The sequence below is a fragment of the Hirundo rustica genome, chromosome 14 (genome assembly GCF_015227805.2).
Source record: "Hirundo rustica isolate bHirRus1 chromosome 14, bHirRus1.pri.v3, whole genome shotgun sequence".
Lineage (NCBI taxonomy): Eukaryota > Metazoa > Chordata > Aves > Passeriformes > Hirundinidae > Hirundo > Hirundo rustica.
Window position 1 is genome coordinate 12,945,080 of NC_053463.1, and position 24,344 is coordinate 12,969,423.

A 24,344-nucleotide genomic window follows, 5' to 3' on the forward strand; every position below is an offset into this window, starting at 1 on the left:
AGGCTGAAAGGAGAGGAGTGAGAACCAGTGAATGTTGTGAATCTTGTCAGTGTAACAGTTTCCAAAACACCTGCATTAATCAGGGTTGAATGGATCTAGTGTGAAAATGGCTGGGACTGCTCAGTCTTTCCATTTTATGTGATTAATACAGAAAAGCTGTTTGGGGAAGAAAAACAAAAATAAAAAAACAAGTAAACAAAACATCATATCTTTTGAATTTCTAGTCTTGATTAATTTTTTGCTATTGACAAAAAGTCAAAGTATCAGCAGATTCTGAAAAGTAGAATGCATTAACTCTGTGAAAAACGGGGTTGTGTATTTGAGGAAGAACACCAGGTTTTCACCAGCATTTCTTTCCTACTTGTGAGAGATAGTGTTAAGCCTCTAATACAAGTCAAGAAATCTAATTAAATGACTCAAAGTGTGTGATCAACTTTACCTGATCTCTCAAAAATCTTAAGATGCTGCATCTTAAACAGCTGTGTTTATAGGACTATCTGCTCTTCTTACAGCCAAATAAATAAGGCAGCTTCTGTGCAAAAGCTTGCTTCACTGGATTATCAATGACTTAAGTTTGGGCTAATTTGCTCAACTGAGAAACAAGCTGAATAAATCTTTTTAGCTTTTTGATGCATTCAGTGTTAACATGGTTCAGCTGCTTCTGGAGTCTGAAATTGCCCATTTAAGGATATTTTATGTAGGTGGCTGATCAGAGAATTTCCACAAGCAGAAATGTGAGAGTTTGACAATATTTCTTTCCCCAGGAAACATTAGTTTCTCAGTTTGCAAAATAGGCTTTGTTTCTTTTTATCAACTTTTAAACAAGGTCTGTCAAAAGCATATATAAGTCCACTGGTCTGGACAAAGAGTTGTGAGAATTGCTGAGATTCAGTAGCGGATAACTGGTGGTCCCTAGACCTCGAAGGGCTTTTTTCACCATCAGGTTCAAAGTGGGGTAGATATATGTTTCTCTAAGAGGAACAGAAGAGTAAAATTTCCCTATAAGTAATTATTGGTGAAATACGTGCAGTTAAATCCATACTGCATGAATCTCTTTCAAGCAAGGCACATGTGGAAAGCCGTTGCCTAAACACAAAAATTACACTAGTCTTGACTCTGTAAAAAAATCCATCTTTGATTTTGGAATTTGTTCTGATTAAGTGTTAAATGGCAGCTCAGCTGTGATTTGTTCTGTTGACTACAGTATGGAGAGAGTCCTTATCCTTCCTGTATGAAATTCAGACCACTTTGGACTGAGGGAAATATTGACTTCATTTACTTTTAATAAGAAATAAAAGAACAACAAGTCCATTATTGCTTAAGCTGAGAAGTTGAGTAAGCTACTAGAATCATAAAATAATTTTGGTTGGAAGTGGTGTCCCATCCGATCCAATCCTTACTCACAGAAGGCCCAAACCACCAGACTGTGACCAACAAGGCTTTGCTAGGGTGCTTCTGTGGCAGGTGACCTGATTTATATGTTTTATCCTCACATACAAGTTGAGAGATGTTAAGGTCTCATGCTAACTTTTTAACTATAGATCAGAAAAAGAAATATTTTATTTGAGCCATTTATTACCTTATATATCTACTTGCAATGAAAAACTAAAATAATTTGGGGGAATAAAAATCAGTTCCAGACATATTCAAAATGCAAGTAACCCTCATAAAATTTAGTATTTGCTGGGTTTTTTTTCCCTTTGTCTATTGGCCTCTCCAATGTGTTTTGCTTTTAAGATATTGGAGGATTAATCCAGCATATCTCTCTAGCTTTGCCCTCTGTGATCTCATAGGATAAACTTAGAATTAATTCCTCATACCCTTTCTGATAGAATAGATAAGCCTTTAGATAAAATGTTATTTCAGTTGCTGTCTTATCCGGATGTTTGAGCTGCCAGTTAAATTGTAAATTAAAGGCTCAAAACTCTGGATTATGGACTCCAGCTTCATTATTAATGAAAAAATACGTTATTTTCACAGTTTGTCATTTTTCTATCTTCCAGTGAATTCAGAAAATGTGGTGAATCTTTTCCACTCTCCTGTTTAAACAACACAAAATGCAATGTGATATAATTCTCCCTTTGGAAGACGCAGCTTCTACGATAAAGAATTGATTTGTGCCTATTTTGTCCACCTAAACTTCCAGCCTGTGAAAATGTGAAGTTACTTCCATAAAGCACTTCTTGCTTTGAAATAAAGAAAATCAGAATCAGGTTTCCTTTGTTACACCGTTCTGCAAAGTTTGTGTCCCAAATTTTAACGTGAGAAAGCCTCCCCATTGGCGTCTACCTCTGAATGCAGCCTGCCAGTTTTGCCACTTCCATTGACTCATTTTTCCACTCACACAGTGGAGATTTGTCTCAGTCATCACTTCATACATTTACATTAAGTCAATTAAATGATTAAATAACAACTCACAATACAATGTCAAAAGTATTGATTCTAATGGCCATCCCTACAAGTACAGCCATTCTTTATACAATGCTACGTGCACTTACAGTTCTTATTTATGTGAAATCTCTGCGCAGATATATTTTAGATTTTAAGAGGAAAATGTCATAAGAGGAGTGAATTATTTGTAAGATCTCTGTGGTGTTGATTGGTTCAGATATAAGCTCTGTCTCTTTTTGTGGCATTATCCTTTCTGGTCATAGCATATACAAGAGAAAAAGCTTATGGATATGAAAAAGTGAGTATTGAGACAAAAATCCCCTCACCCCCCAGGATAATATTTATCAGCTTGATAGGTTTTCTGTTCAGGATAAGCATGATGGGTAGGCAGGCTAATTCAGTAGGGTTAGGAAGTGACCAGCCAAGAAAATGGGAATTTTAACAATTCAGTGCTATGTGTGTATCTTCTTATTTTATCTCTTTACAAATGCTCAGTTCTCCAAACCCTGTTCCAATTGTTCTTTAAAGGCAGTGCTCCCATGAGGCAGAATGCACACTGGCCTTCTCTGCTGGGCCAAAGCTGTCTCCCCTCAGTGCACTCAAGCCGGACAATTCTGTCAGCTCACAGTCTTCAGTCTCAGAAGTTGGCTCTGCTGGTTATATCCTGTGGTTCTTCCTGCATGTATTTGCTTTTTTTACACCCTTTGTATGTTAACTGACCTTGCAAATGGTGCTGTCACCCTTTGCTTGCAGAGTGCTGCATAGGGGAGCTAGATTCACCTGTAGGTTGGGGCAGTATTTAGGGAAGTGCTTTAGGACACTTTGGAATCAAAAGCATTATCAGTATGTACATTATTAATGTCAGCATAAGTACTTTCTAATAGAGTCTAGGGCATATTGATGAACGCAACATGAACTGCATTATTTGTAAAGAGCTGTGAATAGAATATGACAGGATAAAACCTGAAAGAAAATGGCCCTCATTTATTGGACATACCCTTTTACTAAGTTTCTCTGCTTTCTGTTGCACAACACACAACCACCTTGAGCCAAGGGGACTGTGGTGAGAAAGACTGAAGATCCTTTATTCATTGTGCAGGGCAAAAAGAGACAGAGGTGTTGCTTCCTGTGTACAGAAAATGAGTATGCTGAAAGCAATTGCAGAAATGAATCTTGAAAATGAGGCTGTTTTGAGAAACAGTCAGAGTAAACAAAAAAAACGAGGAGTACTTTAACATTTTATCTTTGTTGGAAAGTAGTAATAGTTCTTATGCAGTCCTACAGGAGACCTATTTTCTATTCTTAACTATTACAAGTTCAGTGTCTCTATTAATTATCCTCTGTGCTCCATTTTAAAGGCTATGAAAAACATCTATCTACCTTCCTAAAGCTCCAAGCTGCTGTGGTCATATAAACATTGCTTCTTTAGAGTGTTTTCATCTTCAATGTTCAAAAATAACCAGTAGTATACGTTAAAATAAATTATTCTCCTGGTTAAGTCACAAATTTGTGGGAGCCAAAGAAACGCTGTGAGCAGTTGTGCACAACTCCACTCACTCAGTGACTGCTGCCAGGGTGGGTACCCCCAGGCACTCCTGCAGACTCCAGCCCTCAGGTTTTGTTCCTCCCAGGTTTCTCTCTTTGCCTCAGTTTTAATAAAGACTGTCTCCAGCTGTCAAGTTATCTATGCAACAGGGTTTCATGACATTTGCGAACTTTTTTGGGTTCTTTTAATTTGTGTTGATCCGTAGTTCCTTCTTCTGGTATCTGCTTAAATCATTACTGTGCTAGGCCACCATATTTACCACTGGCATACTAATCCTTCCTTAGATTTTATGCTCTCTATTTCTTTGTAATAAATGCACATTCATGGATTCAAGGAGGAAAAATTCTCTTTTATTGTGGCCTCACACCTCCAGATAGTCAGCCACTCTGATGTGATCCATCCTTTTGACTATTATGGCTTACAAAACAGCATAAAAACATCCTGAGAGAGGATTTTCTTTTTTCCATGGGTTAATGTCGGATGGAGTACAAATTCTGGTCTGGATTAAGATTAACTAACATCTCTGTCGTTTAGAAGAAATCTTAAATTGTTCATTCAAGGTTCTCAGAATTAGAACCACATACTCTCATCAAAGATGAAGGGCTAGTGAGAAGGGATGTTGACATTCTTGAATTTTTTTCCCATTTCAAGACTTTCAAAAAGTCTTTTGAGCAGTGTAATTTAAAAAAAAAAAAAAACAACAACAACAACAACAACAAAAACCTTTTCTACATAAGAACAACTTGAGTTAATAGCAAGAACCTTTATAAGACACAGCAAGCTGTGTCCACAGGTTTTGGGGATTTCTTCCTTCAGTTTAGGAGTTTATGTCAGGTACACCAGACAGCAACTTTCGACATGTTTTTTTGTTGTATCAGTTTTTTGGTTTTGCTCCAGTAACTTAATTTACACAACAAGGGGTGTATCTTATTATAGTCACCACCAAGATTGAAGGAAACTGTGTGATCAGAATACATCTAACAGTGAAATGCCTTGAGTTTGTTGCCAGAGGTCTTTGTCAAAGATGCTCTTTTTCTTTTAAAGTAAAAATAGATAGAATAACTAAATAAAGTGACAGTGTACATCCCTAGAGGAAGCATGAGTTGCTTCAGAATGAACAAAGCTAATATACTTAAGACCAAATCATGCAAATTCTCATTTCTGCTCTATTAAAACTGCTGCCTTGTGATTACAAAGAAAATAATGATTTAGGTAGGACTGAAAAAGCTGATTAATTAATCCTCTCTGTTATTATTGTTATTGTAAAAAAATGTAAGTCTGGTCATCAGAAATTCAGACTTTGATCACAGGAACCTATCCTTTCATCTGAAAAATTTAGCCTCTAAGTTTGTCAGGTGGGATTCTTTTCACACTGTGTCTTTAAAAAGCCAGTGTGTTACTCCCTTATTAATTACTGTCTTGTCCAACTAGTCTGTTCATTCCAGGGGGATTGAATGGGAGACTAATTGCTTGTCATTGTACTAAAAGTAACTGTCTAGTTTTTAAAGACTAAATAGATGGGAGTTTATGTGTCTTAGTCCATCAAATATTCAGTTTCTTAAAAACTTTGGCTTCACAGTACCCTGTTTTGTTGTATTTTGAGGCTCAACTTGAAAACTTATATAATTGACTCACCAATAATATCAGATGACTGACATACCTGTGCTTGCAAAAAAAAAAAAAACAAACCAAAACCACCACCACAACAAACAAACAAACAAACAAAAACCACTCAAAAATAAGGATCTGGATTCAGGAAGTAAAGAACAGTAAAGAACAAGTATTTCCTTTCTGGTATTCCCACTTAGTGAATGCATAGAAAAACCTATTTCTGAGAGTGCTTTAGTCCAATATACTCCTTATCTCTATGGAAGAAACCAGAGCACGAAACTATGAAATCCCAGGTTTCATGCACTCACCCTCATCTACTCTTCCCTCTCCCAAGTCACCTTTGTGCTGTACAAATATCACTGTTGAGCTATGGTGAGTTTTCCTTGTCTCTATAAACTGATGCAAGTGGCCACCAGCACAACAGGAAGAACCCCAAGCCTTTGGGAAGGTGTTAAGTGAACTCCACCCGTAGGTAACAGATGCAGGAATTACCGTGCCAGAAGCCATAGTGGGCACCTCCTTCACCTACTCATTTGACTAAGAGCTGGGATCCCACTGCCACGGGATAACGCTGTAAACTGCCATGGTTTTAGCAGAACTGCTGGGCAGATGAGAAAGAAGCAGTTCCCCAAACCAGTCACCTCTCATGTTCTCTGTCCTCTCAAGGAGGAGCTGCATACTTCTTACTCCATACAATTGGAAGTATGATTGTTGGATTAAATATGCTGCAGATAGCTGTAAAGAAAATTCATTTTTAAAAAGCCATACTGAATACAGAAGTTGAATAAAGAAGGAGGAAACACAGCTCGGGCAATCAAATTCAATAGCATGATACAAATCATTTCTCACCCTCCTGTAGGCAGCCACCTTGGTGCTTGCAGCATATTTGCATCTGTTTCAACTATAAAGTTGACAGATCATTTTTCCTCTTCTGGAATGTTTCCCCAAATGGGCAGCAGGTGAAATAAACCTTGTCATCACAGGCACAGGAATCAGAGGGTGAGCTCCCAGCCCTGAACCAGCCCCACATCCCTCTCCTCTCCTATTCAAGAGCCCAGAGGTCACATGCAGTACTACTTATATGGCACTGGTGAATGTTTCATTTCTCTGTTACTTGGAGAAAACCATAGCATCCATGTGCATGAAGAGAGAAATAGACCTTTAAATAAGCATTCAGAAAGGAGAAGTCTTGCCCTCTTGATTAAATGTGAAGTTGTTTCTTTTTAAAAAAAAGTTGTGTCTGGTTATATACACTTCAAATTGTCTTAAATATTTCTTGATGCTGCTTGTGCAGATCTATAAAAAGTAGCTTTGCTGTTGGTCATAAGATATTTTTGCTTCTTTACAGAAAATATGTGTGAAAAATATTCCAATCATTTTTATCTAAAGTAAATATTAAACCCTTTATTTCAAAGGGAAATGATAAGCAATTTCTGGTTTAATTTTAACATTAGAAAATGAAAACCTGTATTTCAAGAAGAAAATTACTTTAGAATGAACTTTGGGCAGAATCAATTTAAAGACTTCTAATGACTCTCATAGGTTTTGGACCGGATCTGAAGCAGATAAATTATGAACCTACCTTCTTCTTCTCTCTCTAGGAACTCATGAGATCTTACCATCAGAGTGTAAATCTCAAAGGAACAGCTTGCTGCTGCGTTTATTTATCACCTCCTAAAGTTCATTGTAGTTCTTGGGGGAATCAGTTTAATTACAACAGTAAATACTGTTCTAAATTTTTTCGCTCCATGATGAAAAAGCACGCAGCCATAATTACAGTCTGTGCATAGCATGCTTTGTCTCTGATTTACTTGTTTGCCAGAAAGCCATTTTCATGTGCTAATATTGCAGCAGTGACAGCATCACATGGCCCACTCGAACAGCGAGGGCTCAGCACAAAGCTGGAGTCAGTGCAGGGCTTGCATTCTAAATAAACTCTGCCATAACTGTAACGATGAGAAAATACGAAATCGAGGTAACAAGAACAAGGTTTTCAAATGTCACCCACCTGCCCTGGTGAGCACTCACTGTTTATGGCCTCCTCATGGAGGTGACTTGCATCTTGCAGGGGCAGAAGGAAGGGGTGGAGTGAAGGGATGAAAGACCTGTGACTTCTGCAGTCTCTGTCTTTTTAAACAAAATAGTCTGAAGGTTTCCCACCCACTTCACTGAACACAGTCTGCTGTGGAGAACAAAGACACCTCTTTGTTTTTCTCCTCCTTATTATTGCAGTGCCATGTGCTTGCAGGGATGGCTCCAGCTCTCAGCTGGAGGGGTTGGAACCCAGTCCCTCAGGACTGTGGAGAAGCAGCACAGGGTTTGGGGGCAATACATGATGGAAAAAGAGGGCTGCAAATCATGTCTTGAAAACTTGAGATTACAGGAGAGGTGGGCAGCCTGCTTTTATACTGACTTTAATAGCATCAGGGACAACTTACTCTTCACTCTTAATTGAAGTTCTACTCCTGCAGGAGTTTGAAAAGAGTTTAGCAGGCTTGTGTGAATAAATGATTGTCTAACTGTCAAATAGCACAGACCACCTTGATTTTGTTCCTGCCAGGTCATCCAAAAGTGCCAGTGCTCCATAAAAGAATCAATCCTGTGAAAGCACTAGATGTCTGTTAATAGATTTTTTTTTTTTTTTTTCTCTCTCAAATAGAATTGGTTTTCTGTTGGTCTAAGAAGAGATTTCTTGTGGATCCCCAACTATCATACTGATAAAATTAAAGCTGCACTAATTCACAGAAGAGAAGTACAGGAACATATGAAGATGAAGGTTTTTCAAATAAAAGCTTAGATGCCATCATTTGACGAACCAAAACATATTACCTTAAGCAGTAGCTCGTAAGCTGACAGTGACATACAGAGGGAAACCTTGGCACCATCCTATGAAATCTCTGATGTGCATCAGAGAGACAAGCACAAGAAGATACTTTTTCCTTAATAACCCATAAAAGTTATTTAATCTGCTGCTCCATACAGAGTGAAGAATTTTTTTAATATATTTACCAAATAAGTAGATTAATATATTTTCGTCCCTTAGTTGAGGTGTAATTCAATTCAGTGGTGAAAGAACACTGAAAATTTCTTGGTGTGAGGTTTCTAAGTGTCTGACAGAGCAGGTCTGTAGTTACAGAGCACAACATATAACACAGATTATTGTGCTCTGGTGATAACTGTTGAAAATACTTCATGGAAATAAGTCAGTTAAAATTAATTTATTTTGATTGTGAAAGTCTGTTCATCAGGAAATACAGTATATAATCTTTTCCAGGAAAGAAAAGCTGGAAGAGATCACAATATGTGTGTTACCTTAACATCATCCTTTCTGAAAAATATATTTGCAGTTTTAGAAAACCACTAAATTAAATGCCATTTTCAGATAAATATCTTGAAATATTTGAGTATATTTGCATGGAAATAATTAAATATAAGTTTAGTAAACATTTTCCATGTTTATATTGAACTGATTAAGCATTTTAGGTTTGGAGAAATATTTAATTTTCTGTCACAACATGTAGGACTAAGAGCGTGGGTTACTTAAAATCACATTTTGGCAGAGAGGAGTAACATCTTTTAGTATATATATTGCATCATTAATTTTGAATTGGATGTTTTAAGTTCGAGATATTTATTCAAAATTTTTCAATGACATTCTTAAAATAATGTCACGTTCTTTGCTTAAAATTGATGTAGGTTTTTTTTGTTTGTTTGTTTGTTTGTTTGTTTTTTGCTAAGTCTTAAAAACAGTGAAAGAAACTATGTGTATATTTCAGGCACTATTTTTAACATGGCAACCAAAATAGAATTTTTTTTTTTTTTTTTTTTTAATTAGCTCTGGATCAGAATTTCATAGGAAAGTATTACCAAAATGGGTCTGACTAATGTCCTTATATTTTAAGCTGTAGAACTGATATCTATAATTACTTCCCCCCCCCCCCCCCAACCCCGATTTCAATCTAAGTACAGCAGTTATAGGAGGGCATGATGATTATCATGTTATTTATGCTCAAATGCGGTGCAGGAGTTTCCATGGTCCCTTGAGAGATTTTTGATCTCATTTTCCTGCTGGATAAAACTCCTGTTTTACTGCATGAGCAATTCTGAGATTCACGGAGTCAATAGAACTCTGCTTCCCCGGGATGTTCAGATGAACTTTCCCTCTTGGTTAATCCCTTAGGCAGGGAGTGTGTCACCTCCAGCACCTATAGAGAATCCAGCTGTGTGCAGCGAGCTGGAGCTCTGCAGACCTGAAATTAAGAATGAGGGACAGAGCACGGGGATGTTTTAGAGTGTTTAGAATCTTATATTGGTACATTCTCGAGCTAAATGGAAGGATCATACCTCTGACTTTGCTCTTCTCACCCAGGAGCACCAGATGTCATCACGAGTCTCCAGCAGAAGCCTTTTTTCCAAGTACCTCACAGACTATGAGGAAATAATTTCATACATCATAATTAGAGACTGATTTGTCACATGCAAGTTCCAATTCATTTTCTGGTGCCTGTATGCAGCTCATACATCCTAAATAAATCCTCTCCTATCTCTTGATGCTCTCTGATGACCCAGAAATGCTCTCTTCTCCTCCCTAGTATATGACTCTAGGGCACATCATTCCGGGTAGGGGCTTCACCAAGCTGTAATCCCTGCTTGGTTGCTGTTCTGCTGTAACTGCTTTGTATATTGTCATCTTCAGTTTCCAGGCAGGTCACTGAAGCTCTACCTAGAAAGTCAATTTCAAAAAGAATGCAAATGATCGTGTTTTAATAGGAGATGTGTTAATTACAGATTCTGGTAAATAACTTTTTATAAAATCCCCTCAGTGTGTTTTCACAACAACAGGAATTAATGTCAGGTGAAGACTATTGTCTTCGCGAAATTCTTGGCTCATGATTGACACAGGCATTGAGTCAGAGAGATTGAAATAGCTCAGGACTCTACACAGGGAAGTGTGTTAAAAATAAATAAAAATATGAGCACTTGTAAAGAACAGGGACCTGGTTTTCTCTCCCCTCTAAATTTGTAATCCTGCACTGAGCTTAGCAGTATTTAACAGCCTGAGAATTGGAATTAATGAGCAGTGTTGAACTCTTACAGGTAAATCCCCCAGGGCTGCCATGACTCTGCAGAGGCCTTAATTATGAGGGTTCTTTGGTTTGGGATTTTGTTTTGTTGTGGGGTATTTTTGTGGGGTTTTTTGGTGGGTGGTTTTTTGTGGGTTGGTTTTTTTTTTGGGGGGGGGGGGGGTTGGTTGGGTTTTTTTTGGGGGGGAGGGTGTTTTTGTTTGTTTGTTTGTTTATTTGTTGGGTTTTTTTTGCTTTATTCTGCCACCAAACAACTTGAAAAGGAAGCTTCCTAAAATCAAAGAACAGAAGTTTAGTCCTTTTGCTTGCCATTTCTTTGCTAACTATTATTTTGATGTTGGAATTTAAGCTTGTCAAGCATTCTTAATGAAAAAAAGGGACAGAATGACAGATGTGTCAGACCAGTTCAAAGTTTTTGCTGCTTCCCCAAGCAAAGGCGAATTAGAAAGCAGATGGAAATTTTAAGGAAAGCAGGTTTAAGGGTTGTGTGGGGGCTGTTTACAGTAATATACAGGGAAACCAGCTTTTTGTTCTCTCTAAATGAGGTATGTGAAAGTGAAGGCTGTGACTAAGACTGCACAGTTGGCTCCAGCAAGAATGGCTTGTTGAATTTGATTTTCTTGGGATTGTTGCTTACTCCCATTTTTATCACCACAGCGCCATTGTAATTTTTCTCAAAGGTTGGGTATGAGAACATAATGCTCTTTGTGGAGTAATTAGGGTGCTCATATAACACAAGCAAACATGCCTCACTGCTGGAAACCTCTCCTTTAGAAATTATTTAGAGGGAATTTGCTCTCAGAGCCTTACAGAATAGCTCAGTGTAACAGAGGAGAGATTCCCATCCCACACAGAAGGCTGTTTCTCAGCCATAGTGAGCAAGTGAATGACTACAGCCTTTAAAAGGAGATTTACTTCACTCTGCACTTCAAAACTTAAGCAGGATCTGCTGAGTAAAGATTAAGCCATATAAATTGAAGTGGTTGGATTTTGTGTGAGATGATTTCCGTGGTAGACTTAGCCTGCTTTACTTTGCATTAGAAGATGTGCAATTAGAATCACTAAAAGCTACTAAGGAGGGGGTTGGACATAACATATATCACTCATGCTTTCCCACAATGGGAAGATGGGATGCATTGTTTCCAGCTCTAACAAATAATTCTCAGTACCATATTTCTGGTTTTCAGATTTATTATTTTACAGTGTTTGTATCTTGTCCATCTAAAGCTTCCCACACTCATAAAAAAAGCCTAATGCCATTTCATTTTCAAACTTTGCAGTACAAGATGTCAAGGGTAAAGTCTGTAGCTAAAGGCGTTAGGACAAATCCACCCTGAAGCTTTATCTTTGGGAGCTCCACGTTCCTGTCTCACACTTTCTGTGTGCACACACGTCTTCACAGTCAGGAGCCTCCTGTATATTTATGTTGCTTAAGGTTTTCCCAGGGAAAGGCTTTTATGACCTTTCTGTGAGAAGCTTGAGGAGCTCTGTTGTTTGCAGAAGACTTTTGAAATTGAGCCATGCAGTCAGAGCTTTGCCTTTCTTTGTCCTGAGATTCCAGTAAGTTTTAGCTGAGGTACAAAGACGGAGTTATCAGGGAAATACTTGCAGAACATGCATTTAAGCCTTCCAGTCTAAGACCAGGTTCTTGCCATTGCCAAAAGAATTTACTGCTGGCAAAGGAAGGACTAAATGGAAGGAAGTGGGACAGAGATCTGAACCGGATCTCCTCCAGTAATCTGAGCTGGTTGGGTGAGGGCGTGATGATCTCTGCACAAAGGAAGTTCTGCTGAGCACAAGCATTAGCAGAAACTGAGCCCTCGAACAAACAAACACTGTTATTTTTTCCTCCAGCTTTTAAGATCATCAAGATTATATTGACCCAATATAATATAGCAGTTTAAAATCCCATATAATTATATTATTGTCTCTGCTGGATTTGCTTTCAAATTAATTCTACTCAATGTTGTGGCAAATTAATTCTGGAAAGTCATTAGAAGCATCAAAGTAATCCCATTGTAAATCAGTTTGTTGCTGCTATATGAGCCAAAACCTCAAAATAATAATAATAAAAAAATAGTTGTAGAGACATTAGTAACAGTAGCTGAAGGGTTAATTAGCCTTTAACTGAGTCATTACTTGACCAGACAAATTATAAGCCTATTCAGTGTGTGCCATTTACACAAGTTTTCCCTGATTTTTTTCCTAAGGTAATAGGCCTAGCAGTTAGCTGGCTGCTGCTCCTGCTATGCTTCGGCAGCTGTCATTTTGACATATTTTCTGCTTTCTTTAGAAGAGAGGGCTTGATTGAATGTGAGAAAAGTGGAACTTTGACAGGCTGTCAGAATCCCTTGCAGCACAAACCTACCTGCCAGCTAACTTGCTTCAGGTTTATTTCAAAGAAGGTTTCCAGCACACAAACTTCTATTACTAGCCCAAGAAGATCTTAAATAGGTAGCTTCTATTTTCTCAAAAATCCAAATTACATAATTTTCCTTTCAAATTGGTTTAAATTTCAGGAATTCCAAGTGTGTCAGAAAAAGGAACAGCAAGTTCCCTTTCCCCTGTCCATATGCGAAAGCCTAGGTGGATGAAAGATATGCTGTTCTTTACTTTTGTTGTTGTTGTTTTGGTTTTTTGGGAGGGGGTTGGTTTTGGTTTTTTGGGTGTTTTTTGTTTTTTTTTTAGTCAGCTATTTGCCCTAAACCATGAGCAGCCTCCTGAAATCCTGAAATCCTGAAGTCCGTTCATGAAGCGGTCAGGAGTGAACATTCTGTAAATGATTATTCCTTAATAGGGGCTCAGGCTGGGAGGAGGTGCAGCTGCTGGTGCTAATGGAACCAAGCTGTTATAATTAATAGCAGATAACTAACTACCTACACAACACAGCCACCGCCTGACTGCTGCACTCCCTGCCCAGCCAGCCTGTCAGGGCAACCCCCAGGGCATCGCTGCTGTGCTCACAGCACCCAGCTAAGGGCTTGGAATGTCCCCCAGGGTGATCTTGGCTTTCTGAGGTACAGATGTGTCCCTGAGGTGCTCACCTGCAAGGGGCAGCTGCTGCCCTCTTGGCTCCTGTTCCAGTCACAGCCCTGGGTGATGCCAGCGTGGGCTGGAGGCCCTGGGCTGATTCCGTGTGTTCTCAGCATCCTCTGATTATCTGTTCTTGCAGGTGTGACAGGGCCACTGCTCTACAGGGCCAAATTAGCCCTGGGAAATATTCACACAGCATCTTCTCGGCAGGGGCTTTCAATTTCTTTGGCATGGAGTCTTCTGATAACGGTGTCTCCACCTGAATCAATAAATACCTGTAGAAGTGATTCACTCAATTCACAAATGAGTGGTCTTTATAAAAGCCAAAAGAAAACAGAAATAAAATGATGTAAACGAAAAAGACTTCCCATCATGCTGATCATACTGAGAAATGTGTTTATACTGTCATTTTCACTTTGCTTGGTGGCTTGCATGAAGGAGATTAGTTACAATATACAATATTTATTCATCTGCATTATCAAGTGCCTTTGAGGCACATCCATAACCTTTTACATGTGCCAGCTTTGGTATTTGCATTTACCTGTGTTTGCTGAATTCAAGTTCTTTTGCCAATGTGCTGGCATGAAAATCTCTTGTACAGTATGTACACTGATGAAATCAAACCTACTCTGGCCCATATGATAATTGTCATATAACATCTCTTCTGGAACAGATCTGCTGTTCCTGTCAAAGAACTCACAAAGCTGTGTGACTGAAGGGTGTGCCTAGCCAGAGTCCCAGCTACCTAAAAGTCTCTGTCCCTCCTAATCATTTAAGGGGGTTTGTGGAACTATTTAAAACTAAACTGTCACCGAGACACACAAAGCAGCCACACGCAGACAAGAGGTTTTGCAGAGCAGAGGTTTCTCCGTCCACCTCAAAGCTGAGACAGGGCGGAGAGAGCCCCTTTGTTTTATTTCTTACTTTTTATACATTTGTGGGTCTAGCAGAAGATTGGCCTTTAGAGTTTTCACCTCTCAAGCCAACTGGCCAGACCAGCCGTCAGTTACAATTGTTTTCAGGTTAGATATACGCAAACAAAAGACAGAGAATGAAAAACAAAGGAATTGTTTATGTTACATATGTGGGAAAAAGGTAGAAACTGCTCATAATATTGTACCACAGCTAAAAGATCTGACTCCATTTCAAAAGGCTTTAAAAAACTCAGAAAAACCAGGTTAACACTAAACAGTAACAGAATGGTGTTACAGAATAGTGTAAAAGACAAAGAGTGAGTTCCATGCCTCAGAGATACACTGAGCATACAGGTGACAGCAGACACACACCACATTCCCCACCCCTTAGCCTTTGGATCCAGTGGTTTAGCAGTACAATTATCCAAATTGTTCCTCACCAAAACGCTCAAACCTCCAAAAATGAGCACACAGTATGCAGCACTGCCAGACACTATTGCTCAAACAGGTAAGGCACAGCAATGAGACGTTTTCCTCAAGACAGTTCAGAATGCTTTCAATAAGTCATCTTTTCCTGCCTTACTGCTTTTTTATCCATAGTCTGTACAGCTGTACATAATAATTAGTCACAAATGAAAGGACTGGGATTATTCAAACTCTGATTACCAAGTTAATCACTGGAAAACCAGAAATTACTTAGAAGTCCACTCTGTACGGGGATTCATTTCCATGCAGACATTAACAGAGAAAGAGTGGAAAATTTTGAAGCCTGGTAGAAAATTGTGTGGTTTCATCACTTGAAAGGAAGAGTTCAGAAGCCAGTTGTGGGGATTTCAGTGTCAGAATAACTGAGACTTTTTATTTCATCTGGAGTGGAGAAAGTTTGCTGGAAACCTAATCAGAGCTCCAAGATCTGAAAGTTATGCTTGCTACCTTTTAAAGTAGAACATGGCATTGGAAAGCAAGTCCTGACTGTAACTGTAGTCCAATTTTTCTATCTGAAAGCAGGAAGATGATGGATTAATTTTTAATGGTTATTGTTCACAAAGAATCTCTTAGATTTATACATTCATAGAATCTGAAACTTTAGCCCAATTCAAGATTACAAGTAGTGATGCTTTACAAAGATTTTATTAGAAAAAATAATCATTAATAATAATAATCCATGTTTTACTTTTCTGTAAAAAGGTTTTTCTTTCCAGAGATGTATGCTGAAGTGACACATTAAAAGTCATTTCTAGAAATATATTTCCAGAAAACTTTGTTTTCCCTCATATTTCTTTACTTATTTGGCCACACTTCTATCATTTTTACTTAATGAATTTAAGAGTTAGGCAATAGTTTCTGCTTAAGATACACTTTGAATATACAGTTTGCAAGATTTGCACATGAATCTATCTATATGCAGAAAACCATATCCTATTCTGTGTAGAGTATTAGAGGCAATACAAGGTGTGTGAGAATCTGTGCACCGTTTGTTTGAATGCTAATAAATCATGGAATCACTTTGTTTTCTGACCACAGGGACATGCCACATAGGAAATATTCACTTCAACACACAAGATTGCCTTGTGCAAAATTTTCCATCCCTCCTCAAAATCATTGGCATTTGGGTAAAGAGCAGACATGGCCTCAGTGGCAAAGGAAAAGGAGTTTTCAAAGCATGTGCAGCGTACTTATCCTCCCATCCTTCAATTTGATGATGATAGTAATAATTGTTTAATTTTAATTTTATTACTCTTACAGTCATAGCTATAAAATCTTTGTGGTTTTGGCTGAATAGGACAAATGTTCATGTGAATGTGAGCACACAAAGTACTCAAGCTTCTGATTGCAAGTTAATAGAATATTTGATTGGGTATCTGTCAAGGTTTGTATGTTTAGTTGTATATTAATTCATGTGTTTGTATAGGTAGAAATGTGCACACACATATTTATATTTGCACATATGCTAAATATTTATGTACAATTGTGTGTGTGCATTAACATACACATGTATATGCAGATATGGTTTTATTCCTTCCTGAAATCAGGTACTGTATTCATACTTTTACCAGAATCTTCCTCTAAGGCGCTTTCTAAAATACATGCATTTGAGGTAAGGAAGAGGATGGTCCTGCCAGGCAGTGTTTTGAAGTGGAAATGAGAAAGAGCTAATTTTCTCCACAACAGTAGGCACAACCAAAGACCTATCGATACAGCACAGGAGAGGCAGAGGAGGCAGAAACATGCTTTCATGTGAAATCGAAGTTGTCTAAGAATATCACTGTTGAAATCTTTAACATACTCCTTCTCTACAGAAAAAAAATGAGGGAAAGTGACAAGCCTATCTTTTTCTTTTCCAGTTCAATGACAAAAATCGTCTTCAAACTGATTCTACTACAGGGTAGCCATCTTACTTTGGAACAAAAAATGCTGCTTGTCACATTGGCCCCCTACTCCAAAGCACGAAAACACACCGACCACCCAACCCTCCTGGAAAAAATGCCCATAATTATTGTGGTACACCACCCTTCTTTCCAGGCCAAGGGCCAACCTTTTAAAGGTAGGACTATTATTTCTCAACAGAGCAGGAAAAGGTTTATAGAACACTCAAGCTGAACATGACATGGGAATATTCTAGGCAGTCAGCACAGAGGCCATGGAGGCAGGTTCACATCAGCAGCTGCTCCACTGTCCTTTGTGCCTCAGCAAGATCTGCTGGGAATTAAATCAGTGCTTTTGTAAGGAAACACTCTTCACTGTCCGTCTGGGGCAGCACTTCAGCATCACCAGGGGCTGCAAGACCCTTGTCAAGTGCGAGGCTGAAAAGGTAAAGTAGTATTTTCCAGCACAGTTTGTCCCTCACAGTAATGAAAGGAATTATCTTTTAATTGAAGTGAATAAGCTCAAACAAACAGGGATTAAAATGTACATCTTTGGTGACAGAGTAAACACATTTACATACTGAACTAACACACCTATGAGCATCTAGTGATGGTACCTGTATGTTTGCAAAAGGTGAACAATTTGAAAGTATAGAAGAAAAAACTTTTGATATAATTTCTCATGGAAAAGTCATTCTGGTGATGATTCTAATCACAATAATCCTCTTTCAGGTATTTCATTTGTTCATCCTGAATGAGGGACTGGCTGAATTCTAAGGCCATTTCAGATTTCACAGTGTGCCACAGAGTAGAGGAAAACAAGCAGCGAAGCCAAGGACACACTCTGGCCATCCCTCCCCTCACGGGGAAGATCCTAAAGTAAACTTGGTTTCTCTTCCCTCACAGCCAATTTTCCCATTCTGTGCAGAACTCTCACACTGGTGTTGTATTTCAATTTTCTCCAAGCACATATCTTGCTGTTGTAATTTTAATTACATGCATTTTCAGTAAAATAACAAATGGTTAATTTTCTTCATTAGCTTTGATATTTTCGCTTCCATGTTGATCTTTCAATATTTCATGCATATTTCAGTTTGGAAGTGATATAGTTCTATATTGCATATACATAAAAAAGTGTGCATTTTTTTTTTCTTGTTTCATACTTAGACATGAACTTTTCATTTAAATGATGCAACCCTAATTTTCTATTTTCTCACTTTTCTTCTCTCCTTAATGGTTACTAAAGAATAATTATTCTTTCCAGAGCTGTTACAGGAATAATTACAATAATCATTGAAATGATGATTTCTGGTACACTGGTGTGAATGATACTTAGAGGCTGTTTCTTCATTCTCCTGGTTTAAGTCATTTTTTAGTACTTACCTAGTAATTCTGACCTCAAGAAACTTCTGCAACAATTTTACTGCAAGTCTTGGCTCACCAGAAGAGGAAACATTTCCCGAACAGTAGTGCTGTCTGGAACAGCAAAAATCAACAAACAAAAATCCCACAAACAAACAAACCTTAAAAAAATCTGAGTGTTGTGACCTCAGCCCAAGCAGGCAGTGGGTTGTGGTGGATCTGAAAGCTTTGACAGGAGCTGCTCAGCTCTGGGTATTAAGGTCTATTTGCCTACCATGCTTTGGAGTCAATATGTAGACTTCTCCTTATGCCAAATGAGCAGAATATTGAGGATTGAGAAGACAGAAATTCTTTCAGTCATCTATCAAAACTATCATGGCTTATATCTATTTTTTGTTGTATGAAACACAATTTTTATAAGCTTCCCAATTCAGAGTGATACAGAAAATTAACAAAAGCACTTTCTTTAAAGGGAAACACGTTTGTAGTAAAGAATATGTCTGTATGCATTTTTACCAAGTGATAGCATCTGGGTATTTTCTTTCAACTCCCCCAAACTGAGAGGTTACACCTTTACTAAATCCCTTCCTTAGGCAGACGGAGCCACCCTGGCTCACAGAGCTGCTGCTTTTACAGAAGCTGTTCCATAACTTCTAATCCTGCCCTGGAGAGTGTTGGTGTAAATCCAGATTGGGAGGTGACAGCACTATGATGAGAAACAAGAATCAACTTCTCTATTTATTTTTAACTAAAAAACAAACAAACAAAAAAACCATTTTTGTATTCCTGGTCAGTTTAGTTGCAGTGAAGATCTTTGTGTTCTGTTGCTGGCTTTTCAAGCCACATGATTTAATTTCTTCTCCAGAGACTTATCTGCAAAAATTGAATAATATTTTTATCATAGAGATTTAGTGTTAGATGTTGATGAGAATAATAGTAAGCCAAAAAACATGTGAGGCATAATGGGTCAATACTTCTTAAGCATAGAGAAGGTCATAAAAGGAGGACACTGGAAAAGTAAAATACAAAATTTTTTTTTAATGTTATTATCATCCAAAACTGGGATAACCACTCTCTCTCTCTCTCTCTCTCTCTCTATATATATATATATATATATATGAGGCAGGGAATTCTGTGTGAGGTGGCATTTTTACAGCACTTCTTATGTTCCTTACACAGAAATTCTCACATTCTGTGTGTCCTTAACCTGTAAAATATTTAGTTCCTGGATAGCTCATCAATGCATACAAATATTATGATTGTGTTGGTCCCAAATTTGTAATATTGCAAAATCATGCCATCCTGGAATAAAACTCATGGCTTCTGCTAAAGATAAGGATGGTAAAAACAGTTGTGTTTCAAATTTCTTTGTGGGAAATAAAAGAAAGGGTTCAGTGCAACTCAATCTGCATTAACTGCAGATTAATAAACCGCATTAACCCCTTCCTGAATGACAAATTCAACCAAAGTATTTCAGTGAAATACTTAAGCACATATACAGCATCGATATGTTGATACACATTCATTAGCCTGCCTCAATAAAATAACCATCCTCAGCAATTTCTTTTCATTCAACATGGCCAAGAAACTTCTCAAGGAAACAGTATTTTGTTTTCCATTGCTTGTGTTAAGCAAAGTAGAAGTCATAGATAGACAGATAGATATATAGATAATAGATAATTGATAGATAATTGATAGACAGATGATAGGTAGATAGCAGACAGATAGATAGATAGATAGATAGATAGATAGATAGATAGATAGATAGATAGATAGATAGATACCTGTATTTTCAGCTACTGTTTGAGTCCTGGGTGGAGGGGAGCACCTTTTGCAATATGTCTTTTACTGAGAATTTTATAAGAAACAGAAGTGTCACTACCTGAGTTCAGATTAGGAAACTCAACCTGTTGTGTGCATGATTTTTACCAAACTCTCCCTTTGCCCTACAACCTGCATTTTTATGTCACTTTATATTATTTTTTCAATCAATAAAACTTGAGAGCCGTGCCTCCTTGTCCAGATCTAAGGTTAAGTTCCACACACTTTTTCTAAACAGAATTCTATAAAAGGCTCCCTGGGGACAGCTATTGATTAGGGCTGCAATGTTAGTCTCTACTACGTGGCATTGAGAGGATGAGTGCACTAAACACCTGCAAGTGCTGCCAGGGAGTTACCCTAAAGGGAAGGGCAGCACCTGGAAATGGTGAACTCCCAGGAACAAGAAAGGGAGATCAGGAACTTGTCTCTTGTTAGGAACAGCAGGAATGCTGTAGAATTAAAAAAGCGGAAACGAAAGTTGTTAGATATTGTGGTGTAAGCAGTTACTGCAGCAGCAACAGAGCAGGTGATGGAGCAGCAGCTGCAGAGGAGAAATGGAGCAAAGGAGCTCCAGGGGGAGGGATGGAGTGTGGCTGCCTGGTTGTGCTGTGGGACATGGAGCAGGTTCACAACTCTCCCCCTTTGCTTTGGTGATGTTGTGTGCCCTGATTCACACTAGCAGTGCCACTCTGCAAAATGCAAATATTACAGAAATATTTTCCTATATATCATCTGTTGTCTGGACTCTGGGTTATACACTTCCTGTCTGATCAAAGACCTCGCCAATGCACAGGCTTTTGGGCAATTGCCCCAAAAGACATAAGAAAACAAACACTAGGCAGCTCAGGAATCAGTGGGTCTTCCATAATTACCTCTGCCCCTTTGGCCGTAGTTGGAGGACAAAGGATTTCCAGCTGCCAATTTATGTATATTAAGTGTTTTATATACAGTTAGTTTCATTTTTACCTTGTTGGAATCTCTGGGAACATCTGACAGGATTATAAAATGGAAAAAGAAGGATTACACACATCCTGAATAATCAAATGAATGGGTATAGATTACACTTCTAAATTTTTGCCCTGTAAGTCTATTTTAGAAAAAAATATGCAAGCTAGAAAAAGTAAAGCATTCCCCAACTATTCATGTGCCAATTTTTCTTTTTTTGGTTTGCTTTCATAGCCCTACACTAAGCACCTAAATTAACTTCTGTAAAAAAAACTGCCATCTTTTCCTCCTAAATACACATCTTTTCCAAAAGCTAAAATGAGAAAATGCATGTGGACAAAGAGACAGAGTAAGAAAAGAATCCCAAGGAGATTTTGACCCTGTAATGTTTGAAATTGCAGCCCGGCATGTTAACATTGGGCCACTGCATCACATCGTGTGGAAGTGTGAGTTTAAAGGCCAATGAACTCTACAGATTTTCTAATCTTTCACAGTTACTGAAACACCTGTACTAAACATATTTGTGTTAATCATTAAATAGCCAGTGTCCTAAACAACTGACCTGTGATCAGGTCTACTGATCTACCCAGGGGAAATGCAGTGGGGGCAGTAATTTTACTTGTCTTTACACTGAAATGGCATCTATGCTGAAGGATGAAAAAACTGTGTTTTGTGATAAATAATTTCAAATTGCATGACTTTTCTGAGGAGAACATCTCAAAACCTGGCTGAAAAGTCTGGGTTCTGTTTCTGCAGGCTGGTGAAAGAATGGCTTTGTGTAAGCATAAGTGCCAACAAAAAGCAGTCAAATCACTATGCTCCAATTATAACTCTGTTTATCTCTGACTTTTTCTCTCTGTAAATGGACAATGACTATGTTGGCATCATTGCAAAATACACCGTGTGTGTATGTATCTATTTAAAGCATATGAATGCATTCCATTTTTCTCACAAGGGTTATTTTAAAATGTTTTGCATATTCAATCACCTCTATCTTTACAATAACATCAGCAATGTGCTACAAAGACACTTCAGGGAAGGGAAAGTAGATTGTTAATAGTAGTGTATCACCTGCCATCTGGACACACTTAACACATGGTGAGATGTGAAGATTCAGCCATTTGTGGAATTTAATCCCTGAGCTCACTTTCAATCAGGTAAAGTCATGTCTAGGCAGGCACAGATGTTGTATGTACATAATGCAGTTCACTTAATTTATTGCCTACTTGTGTTAGAATAACTCTGTGCTGGGATTAGTGCAGAGCCACAGCGCTCTGCTGGGTGAACTGGTGACATTCTGGTTCAAAGGAGAGTGATCCATGCCATCCCCAGTGCATGGCAGCATGTATTTAAGAGCTTCAGCAAGGTGGAATATTCCTACTGATTTAGACTATGGTCACAGGAATGGAACAGTAATTTTGTTTATCATCTACCCATTGTGTGCATTGTGCTAAAAAAAATCCATACAGTATCATCAGACCTTTCCACAAAATAAATATAGCAATTCAGGTGGTTCTTCCTGTGTGTTGCAGACCAGTGTTGATGTTCCCTCTTCCTTCTGCCCATATCCTGCCCGTGGGCCCAGGGTGCACACCCTTTCCCTTTACCAGCTTTAGCTAATATGGTCCTGAACATGTAGATGAAATAGTGGGGACATGCAGAGCTTCAACAGGAGGCAGTGGCAGAGTGCTGTAAAAAATCCAAAATCTGAATATATTCTGAGGGGTTTACCAGTTTCTTTTATTTACATGAATAGTTACATTTATGGAGGCAGCCATATTTAAAAAACTCAAATTTCTCTGCAAATTCACCACATCCTTCTGTATATTTTCATGGCTCTTTTTCCTACTCAGAAATACCCAAATTCTTCATTGTTTTTTCTTTGCATAAAAATGCAACTGTTCTTGGAATACACATTCAGGTAGCAAAAGCAACCAATGAGATAGATTATAATGATATAGGAGGCACCCTGCCTGATCCATAGAAGTCCCTTTGTGATGCTGACCTGTCACTATTTAGCAGAGCAGTGTGTCTGTGTAGCAGCTCTGTCCTGAGCCTGTATTCACTGCCAGCACCACAAAACCCCACTCGTATTTCACATGTGCAGGAAGGTATTGGCGAGGAAAAGTTGAAGGATGTATTTTGAAGACTTCAATGCTGGCCATTAACCTCCAGCTGCAGGATTAGCATTGCCCACCATGGGGTCATGGCATGAGAGCTGTGCTCGTGCAGTGTGACAGAGGGAATGCAGGGAGGAGGCTCTGCAGGTGGGAGAGGGACAGTAGGAGAGCTGCAAAAGGCTGGCAGAGGTAGCCCAGTCGGTTTCTCCTCTCCATTGGCAGATGGCACTAAAACATTTCACTCAGTTCTGTCCACGCCCAATCTGGTTTTGTTCTAAGGGAGCTGTAATCCTCCCGAGCCCACCATCTGTCACCCACCCTGCCATACGCACGAGGAGGTAGGCATGTACATCCTCCAGGGAAAGATGGTGACATCCACTTCCAGAACAGGGCTGCTATTCACCACAACTGGGGATACTGAAATGTGCTAAAAATTCAGTGTTCCCCATCTACACATAGCATCTCTGCTCTACATCCTGTAGCTCAGGAAAGAGAGCTGTCTATTGCTTGGCCATTTCATTGATCCCCAAAGGCTGGATGTTGTCTGGAATATGCCACTCAAAAGTTGACATTTAAAGTGTAAATTTAGCATTTGTCAAAATTTGCAGTCTGTATGTGATATCTTCCCTAGGAATATATTGCTCTTACAAAATTTTTCCTAATGCCAAAATACCCTTGGTTACCTCTAACAATAGCGAGCTTATCTTCATTTCTCTTTCTGAAGCTACAAAAGGTCCTCGTGAGTTTCTGCACGATAAAAGCATTGCACCTCCTTATTTCCCTGTTGAAGATGACATTCCTTTTTCGTGCCTTTGCTACAGATTCAGGCTGGCTTTCATATATTAGAAGCTGTGTAAACAATGTGAGTGGTAGAGTTTTGTGCATTGCACATTAAGACATAGATAAGGTCAATAGCAAATGAAACTAGTTTCCAGGGTGTAAAGGGGAAGCAAGTTTCAAATATTACTTGGAGTGATGACAGTCAGCCACCAGGAAAAAACACCATCTCTCAAACTCCTAGGAAATTAGTGTTTTTGTCCTTTTTCATACTTGTTTCAGATTTCATGGCTACCCATGCTGTCTTGCCCCACAGGATATTAAATAATAACAGTCTTCAGGCAGCAAAGAGAAGAACTAATTGTCATTATTCT

The 24,344-nt window shown here is 38.6% G+C and overlaps 1 protein-coding gene across 2 annotated transcripts in view; it reads left to right on the forward strand.

Moving 5' to 3' along the window:
- The window catches only part of TENM2 (teneurin transmembrane protein 2), a 1,092,434-nt gene that overhangs the window by 55,476 nt on the left and 1,012,614 nt on the right, over positions 1-24,344 (forward strand). The window contains exon 1 of one of the 2 annotated variants that reach the window (XM_058422512.1): positions 17,079-17,124. The exons of the other annotated variant lie outside the window; for it this stretch is intronic. The gene's annotated coding sequence lies outside the window, so the exon portion shown is untranslated. Of the gene's footprint in view, positions 1-17,078; positions 17,125-24,344 lie in introns of those variants that run through there. 2 annotated transcript variants of the gene reach the window in all.